The sequence below is a fragment of the Gopherus flavomarginatus genome (assembly GCF_025201925.1).
Source record: "Gopherus flavomarginatus isolate rGopFla2 chromosome 13 unlocalized genomic scaffold, rGopFla2.mat.asm SUPER_13_unloc_1, whole genome shotgun sequence".
Classification (NCBI taxonomy): domain Eukaryota; kingdom Metazoa; phylum Chordata; order Testudines; family Testudinidae; genus Gopherus; species Gopherus flavomarginatus.
The window spans coordinates 1,347,789-1,355,938 of record NW_026114609.1 but is presented as its reverse complement, the minus strand read 5'-3'; the positions used below and the strand labels follow the sequence as shown (position 1 = coordinate 1,355,938).

Here is an 8,150-nt window from a genome sequence, read left to right as displayed (position 1 = left end):
TCTGTTGAACATCAATGTCTTCTTGCATTCTATGGGCTCACATTGGTTTGGGAAGTTATGAAGTTTGCCCTGTGTGCATTACAGAAATATGTTATGAGGTTGGGAAATGCCCACCACCAGCCTTTCAGGTGAAAAATGGAGGAGCCAGACTCCCTGCTGGCCCATTGAAGGTATCCACACTCCTAAGGACTATTCCAGGAACCGTGTAAAATGCAGACTTCTCCGAGATAGCGCAGAGACAATGGACAGTGCTTGACTCATGTCGTAGCAAAGGTACTTTCTAGCAAGTTGGAAGAAACTATGAAAGGGAAGTAGAGACATTATGAATTGGCCTCTCTCCCCCACAACTCAACAGCTGGAAACACATCTGGAGGACAAAGTCTGAAATGAGATAAATCAGAAGAGAATAACAATAATACATTCAAATCAAAGTCCTCAAACAGACTGGTATTGGTTTTTCAGCAGAAAATTTTCAGTTTGGGGAATTTTCTTTTCCCAGTCAGACCTTGCCAAGGGAAGCAGGGAGAAAATGTTTGAGTTGCCTTCTTCAGGATAGCTTGCCCTAGACATTCTAGCTGTGGGTCACTGTCATGGCTTTGCTGAGAAATGGGGTATTTTTATAATTTGAGGAGGTCCCAGGGGTGTGCTTGGGGGAGATTATGAGGATGCTACCTTTTGAGATAAAAACTAAGAAATACAGAACTAGAGAATTTCTTTTTTCAGAAATCTGAGATTTAAACATTTTATTTAAAGCTGGGGAGGGGGAGCAGAGAGGGTTGTCTGAGTTTCTAAGAAGGTTTTTGTTTGCAAGAAGCATTATTGTTTGATCTGTCATTGTACCAAAGGGGAGATGGTTGTCTACAAAGGAGGGGTGAAGACAAAAAGCATCCAATGAGGATGGGATTTGTACCCATGCATGCAGAGCATAATGGAACAGCAACCCATCACCTTAACCACTCAGCCACCTCATCTGACCTGCTAAAAAAGGGACAGGATGAGAAATCTAAGGCCGGCACTGATAGGGACACTACGGAGTTTTTAAATACTAAGCAGAAGCAGGGGCTGAATGAGCTCCCCCCTCACATCTAGTGGGAGAGACTTCAGGAACAGACTGTGTTTGCACAGACACACCTACTCTGCCTAGGTATGCAGCATGATGGGGCCGTTTCCCCAAAATGACCAGTTGTGGCAGGTTACAAATCACTTTAGCACTGAGTGATATGAAATGTTATTATCCTTCCTGTATGAGTGAAGGGCAGCAGAACATACCTAGTCGGTCCTGATGGAGGGGTAGGTGGGTGAGGAATAGCTTTTATTGGACTGTATAGAAGTGATTGAGGACATCATCCTAAACCAGTGGTCCCAAAACATTGCACACTGTGCCCTCTTATCCATGTCTGTGGCCCCTCAGAAGCCACAGTTGAAAACCGAGGCTGGGAGTGGGGCTGTTGCTTGCTGTGGAGAGGGGTGCAGACAAGGGTGAAGGGGGTCAAGGCTGAGCTGCAAGCCAGAGGCCCAGGCTGAAGGTGGGCTTGAGGAAAAGCTGGGACAGAGTGGGGCTCAGTGCTGCTTCCTTCATGGGGGCTGGCTTGGGCCCTGAGGTGCGCCCGTGAATGTTCCTCTGTGTCCCCCTAGGAGTCACACCCCACATTTTGGGGAGCACTGAAGTCTACTCGCTAATCAGGGGTTAGTGATGCCAGAGCCCAGGGAAAGGGAGAACAAGTGCAAGGACCCCAGCACCAGAACCATGCCCCCCACACTTCTGTCTGTGGATCTGCCCCCTTTTGCACCTTCCATTCATGGCCCCATCCACTAGGTCACCTCTGTTCTACCCCTTCCCCCACTGGCCCCACCCTGTCACTCCTTTACCCCGGCACCACTGTCTCCCTGAGACCAGAGAAGCTCTGTGCCCCTGCTACAGCCCCAGGGCCATAGCAGGGAGTGGGAGCTCCTTCAGCCCTGGGGCTGACATGGGGCACATTTTTCCAGGGGGGCCCAATTTGGCCAGGGCCCCTAGTCATGGGCCCCACTGCTCCCTTGGCGATGCAAGGTTTGGGGAGGCTGAGCCCCACCCCCGAGCCTCCATTATGAGCCGCCCAGGCTACTACTGCTCAGTGTGTGGCCAGTCTCCCTGTGTTCTCTGCTGTTCGTGCTGGGGAGCCTGGCTGGCCTTAGGGATAGGGCCCCCCGGCAGCCGCCCAGGGCTCCAGGGGGTCAAAGGGAACTATGTGCCAGTGCAAAGGTGCTCACTGCTCTCCCCTGCCCCAATGCACCTCCGTGGCCCCATAGAGGGTTGTGGGGAGCGAGGAGCAACACTATGTGCTCCATGCGTCCTGGTCACTTTCCCCACCTGGGCTGTGCTGTGAGGGGAGCATCAGAAGCTGCTGCTCTCTGCCCTCCCCTTATGCAGCCTGACTGAGGAATGTGACCTGGATGCAGGGAGCTCGGATGATGTCGCTTCTCGCCCCCACAGCCCCTAGGGGTGCCTGGAGGAGCAGCGTTCCAGGGAGGAGCGGGCAGCAATGCCAGCTGCTCCATGCACACACGTCAGTTTCCCCCGTGGGTGCAGGAGGGGGTGCAGGGGTTAGGGGTGAAGGGGGTGCAGGAGAGGGGCAATGGCTGGTGGCACAGGAGGGGAGTGTGGGAGTTAAGGGCAAAGGGGACACAGCGTAGTGGTTCGGGCACAGGAGGGGGCAGGAGTTGGGGTGAAGGAGGCACAAGGGTTGGGAGTGCAGGAGCTAGCGGTAAAGGGGGAGGGGGATCATCCAGGGGTGATGGGGAAGTGCCTAAGTACACGTTTTGCCCATGGCACCAGTTCCCCTAACGCTGGTCCTTGATAACATTTCTTGCTGGGAGGGAGAGGGTAGAAAAGGAAGGAGTCCTAGCAGCTCTTCTGGGAGCGCAGGTGAAGAATGACTCCCCTTTCTCTAGATTCTCCCCGTGGGGCTCTGGGGCGAACAGAGCTGCATAGCTTCCGCCGCATTCTCCAGATTGTCTGTGCTGGGCTCCCGTGGAAGTTACGGAAGGCAACAATTACCTGAAGTTTCTTGGCCATCATGGACAGAGCCACACACCTTCCTCTGCAAACTCTACAGGTTGAAATCAAGTCTCTGAAGTCCATCCACAGCTGGGATGGGTCATTCAGTCCTTTGTACAGAGCTTCAGTTTGTAGCAAAGTCCCTGCAGGGGTATGAAGCAGGACTGGAGACAAGATGGAGATGAAGCATCAGCCTTTTATAGTCTCTTGCCATGTGATCTTTGCTTTCTTTGTCCCAAGGACACTCTATCCAGCACCTGGCATAGAAAAACCTTAGCGTTCTGTCCATAGGCAGGTCCCTGCATACCTTGCTAAGTCGCAAGGGATATCTGCCTTCTCTCAATGGGTCAATTGTACAGCTCATGGTCCTTACTGAGCCATCAAGCAAGTTAGGCAGAACTGACACCAACTTGTCCAGCTGGGGTGTTCCCCAGAAGCATAGCACAAGTTTGAAAAACGGGCAGCATAGAGCCAATATTCATAACGTCAACTACAAAAATGATACACATATAGAGATAGCATCGTTGTAATCAGCCAATCAGAACCCCTCCATAGACCCCTTACACAACAACCTTTCTACAATATTAACTGCAAATACAGAACAGTGGTCGCAACGGTGATCTATAGAGTTACAGATTATGTCAATAACGTCACAGGAGGTGACATGACATCATTGAGACTGATATTGGAATACTGCCTCCAGTTTTGGTGTCCTCATTTGAAAAAGATGTTGTGAAATTGGAGCTGGGGTAGCAAAGAGCCACCAAATGTTCTGAGGGCTGGATAAAAATGCCTTCTAGTGAGCTATTGAAAGAGCTCGACCTGTTTAGCTTATCAAAAGAAGATTGAAAGGTGGCTTCATTGAAGTGCCTTAATGGAGAGAAAATATTGGCTACTAAAGGACTCTTTAATCTAGCAGAGAAAAGCATAACAAGACCCAATAGCTGGAAGGCGAAAAGAGACACATTCATATTACACATAAGGCACAAATAATCAACAGCGAGGATGATTCATCACAAGCTACCAAGGAAAGTGGTGGATTCGCCATCTCCTGATGTCATTCAGTGAAGACTAGATGCCTTTCTGGAATGTGTTTGCCCCCAAAGTAGCTCTTGTGTCATACAGGAGGCCTGTGATATGCAGGGGGTCAGATTAGATGCTCTAATGATCTCTTCAGGACATAAAGTAGACTAATTTCTGAAAAACTGAGTGTAGCATTGGGAGCAGCATCTGATGTTTTACTGTCTAGCCGGCTTGCTGCGTAGAAGGAATGTTCCTTGAGTGGGGTGGTCCACAGGGAGTAGCTCAAACCTCGACAGTGCCTGGCCAGGGGCAGGACATTAGCACAGCAAGGGAGGGATGTGGCAGTGACATCACAAAGGCCTTTTGCAGGACTTCAGACTATTGATCAAAGGTGGTGGGGAGGTGGTGACCTCACAGAGAGATGCTGACATCAGGCAGGCAGGACAGGAGCGACGGGCCAGGGAAACCTCAGAGACCCCTGTGGCTTTGCTTCAGCAAGTCTCCTTCTCCAGGTCTCTCTTTGAGGACTGAGAGAGTATTCGGGTTCACGGACGTGAGCGCCAGGAAGAACCTCTTTTGAGTTTTCTCCTTCCCTTTTCCTCATTTTACTAGAAAACAGTCGTCCCTGTTTAGAAGGTAAGAGCCTCCTCGAGGGAAGGGATGTCCTGGGCGTGTCACAGTTCGGATGCCCGTGGCCCCCTCACACTGTGAGGAAGTTCCTGCCATCTGCTCTGTGTTCGCAGTGTGGGAGAGAGCAGCATTCCACGGCAGTGATTTGCTCCTGGCTGCCAGAGCAGAGCAGCTGGCTCAGCTGTCAGAATTTCCCAGAGCAATGAAAGGGGAGGTGCCCATGGCTCTGTAGCAGGAATGCAGGGCAGGCGAGTTCACGGTGGGCATTGTGGGATACTGGAGGAGTCCAGTTATGGTGAAATAATGAACAGCAGCGTCTACTCTGTCACTTTAAGTTTGCTGCAAAAAGCTCTAGACCTCTCATCGAAGTTGTTTTATTTTGTCAGCAAAACAGGGCAGTTTTGTCGCCAGACGTGCTATTACAGCATGTACACCAGCCACAAGCTGCCCACCGAGGTAGCCTTGTGTGTTTTTTACACACCTGAGCAGTATAATTCTGCTGAAAGAACTTTGTAGTGCAGACCTGGCCAAAGATTCACTCACACACAACTTGTAAGGAAAACGTCACCTGCTCCTAGATTCATAGATTCTAGGGTCAGAAGGGACCAATGTGATCATCTAGTCCGACCCCCTGCACAAAGGAGGCCACAGAACCCTATCCATCCACTACTATAACAAAACCCTAACCTATGCCTGAGTTACTGAAGTCTTCAAATTGTGGTCTGAAGACCTCAAGCTGCAGAGAATCCACCAGCAAGTGACCCATGCCCCATGCTGCAGGGGAAGGCGAAAAACCTCCAGGGCCTCTGCCAATCTGCCCTGGAGGAAAATTCCCTCCCGACCCCAAATATGGCGATCAGCTAAACCCTGAGCATGTGGGCAAGTCTCACCAGCCAACACTCAGGGAAGAATTCTCTGCAGTAACTCAGATCCCATCCCATCCAACATCCCATCACCAACCACTGGGCATACTTATCCGGCGATAATCAAAGATCAATTGCCAAAATTAGGCTATCCCATCATACCATCCTTCCATAAACTTATCAAGCTTAATCTTAAAGCCAGATATGTCTTTTGCCCCCAGTACTCCCCTTGGAAGGCTGTTCCGGAACTTTACTCCTCTAATGGTTAGAAACCTTCGTCTAATTTCAAGTCTAAACTTCCTAGTGTCCAGTTTATACTCATTTGTTCTTGTGTCTACATTGGTACTAAGCTTAAATAATTCCTCTCCCTCCCTAATATTAATCCCTCTGATATATTTATAAAGAGCAAGCATATCCCCCCTCAGCCTTCTTTTGGCTAGAGTAAACAAGCCAAGCTATTTGAGTGTCCTTTCATAAGGCAGGTTTTCCATTCCTCGGATCATCCTAGTAGCCCGTCTCTGAACCTGTTCCAGTTTGAATTCATCCTTCTTAAACATGGGAGACCAGAACTGCACACAGTATTCCAAGTGGGGTCTCACCAGCGCCTTATATAACGGTACTAACACCTCCTTATGTTTGCTGGAAATACCTTGCCTAATGCATCCTAAAACCTCATTAGCTTTTTTAACGGCCTTCTCTGCTTTGCAGAATCCAAACACAAACAAAGGTTGTCAGGACCTGGTGACAATGGCAGGGAGTCAGGTGTGGGCAGATAGAGGGCTTTAATCACCCACAGGCACCATGGCTTAGTTGGCTAAAGCGTCTGTTCCGTAAACAGGAGATCCTGGGTTCAACTCCCAGTGGTGCCTTGTTGACTGGTTGTTGGGGCACCTGTTTTTGGCTACTGTCAGAAGACAGGATTCAGCGATAGATGGGCCTTTGGTCTAGCCCAGTGTGGTTTTTCTTATGGTTTAAATAACACTCACAGGCAATGATAATAGAGTTACTGAAAGTTTGGGAATTAGGAGCGGGTAGGTCAGTGGTCCAGTCCCCACACAGATGACACTCTCCCTCTGGGACAGGGGCAGGTCTGAGCTCTCACCCAAATGCTCATTGTGGCTGCCAGAATCTGTGAGCAGCTTGTTTAGTTTACGCCAAAGGTTGAGTCCTGCTTTGTGCATCGTGTGTGAGAATGAAGATCCTAAACTGCCTTTTGAAATAACAAATGCAGCAGGACGTGTTATTGTCCCTGCCCCAAAGCAGACAGACCAATGGAGAAATGCCATTGAGTCCAAGGTAATACCCCACTGCCATTTTACCTTTTTTGCTTGTTAAACTCCTTCGATCTGCCCGGCCCAGGCTGTCCTCTGCCTCAGCTGCTGCTCCCAGCCTGCGTTAGAGTCAAACATGTAGAGGCCCCAGAGGAACAGGCTGGGACAGGGCAGCAGCCTGGGTTGGGCTGGGAAGATGCTGGGAGTTCTGGTTCCCTGAGAACTGGCCCGGCTCCCTTCTCAACAGCAAACAAATCAATTCCACGTCCCCTCCCCAGAAATATCAGTCTGGAGCCAAGGGCAGCAGGGGACGATTCCCTCTTGTTCCCACCGAGGCAGGAGAGAACCCAGGGTGTTTCTAGCAGAGCTTATGGAACTAATGTGGGGAAACCAGCCTTTAATAACAGGCAGTTCCAGTTTAAGCTAAGTGTTTTTAACAATTTCTACAACATTAAAAAACCCTTCAATCGTAGTGTCATCATCCACAAATTGCTTCAACCTTATAGGTTCCTAAGTGCACAACAAAATATCTCTTCAAATCCAAGGGAGTGGAGATCAGTCAATGTTCAGAGTCATCCCATATAAAAGAACCATGTTGTCATACACACTGGCCCCATCATGTGGCCATCGCCTTTCCCTCCTCTCTGTTAAAAGTTTCAGTATTTTGCACAGAAACTTTCTTCCCTCAGGAGACACCTGGGAACCAGGGCTGCCAGCCAAACACCTTTAAGATGTGAAAGTAGAATGAATTATATAGTAAGAATAGAAAGGATTAAAGAAATGCTGTCTGTACCTTTAAGCAAAATTGTTGGAATGTTGCAATCCAGGTGTCAGGAATACAGACAGTAACATAGAACAATTGCACTGTTTAAGGGCAATTGGTGAAGTATTAGCCTTAGATCGATAAGAGTTAGTAAGGAAGTAGGATATGCATGCCTTGCCCCAGGTGAATTTTCCTGTTTTGCTTTCTTTGTCCCTTTGTCCAATTCCCACTCTTTTATCTGTATAAATAAGACTGTTTGGGTCTTGCATGGCCACTCAGATATTCTGAATGTTAATGGTGGAGCGCTGCACTAATAAACAGAGTGGTCTGACAAATTGTGAGTCCTGATTCTAACTTGACAATTTGGAGGTTCCACCGAGATGGCAACCGTCTTCACTGGGGCTGTGTGATTCCTGACCATTTTTGTAGGATGACCGTGGCAGCCAGCACCTGGGCATTTGGCCTGAGTGGTCCTCCACTAGAGCGGAAAGGCGCACAACCACAGTGAGGTCTACGCCATCGAACCTGTTGGTTCCCACTCTGTTCTGGTAGGGATCCCGGGA

The 8,150-nt window shown here is 49.3% G+C and overlaps 1 non-coding gene across 1 annotated transcript; it reads left to right on the top strand.

The window, feature by feature from the left end:
* Window positions 1-6,348: 6,348 nt before the first annotated feature.
* TRNAT-CGU (transfer RNA threonine (anticodon CGU)) lies at window positions 6,349-6,422 on the top strand. The gene has a single exon. It is a non-coding gene; the product is annotated as a tRNA-Thr (tRNA).
* The last annotated feature ends 1,728 nt before the right edge of the window (window positions 6,423-8,150 follow it).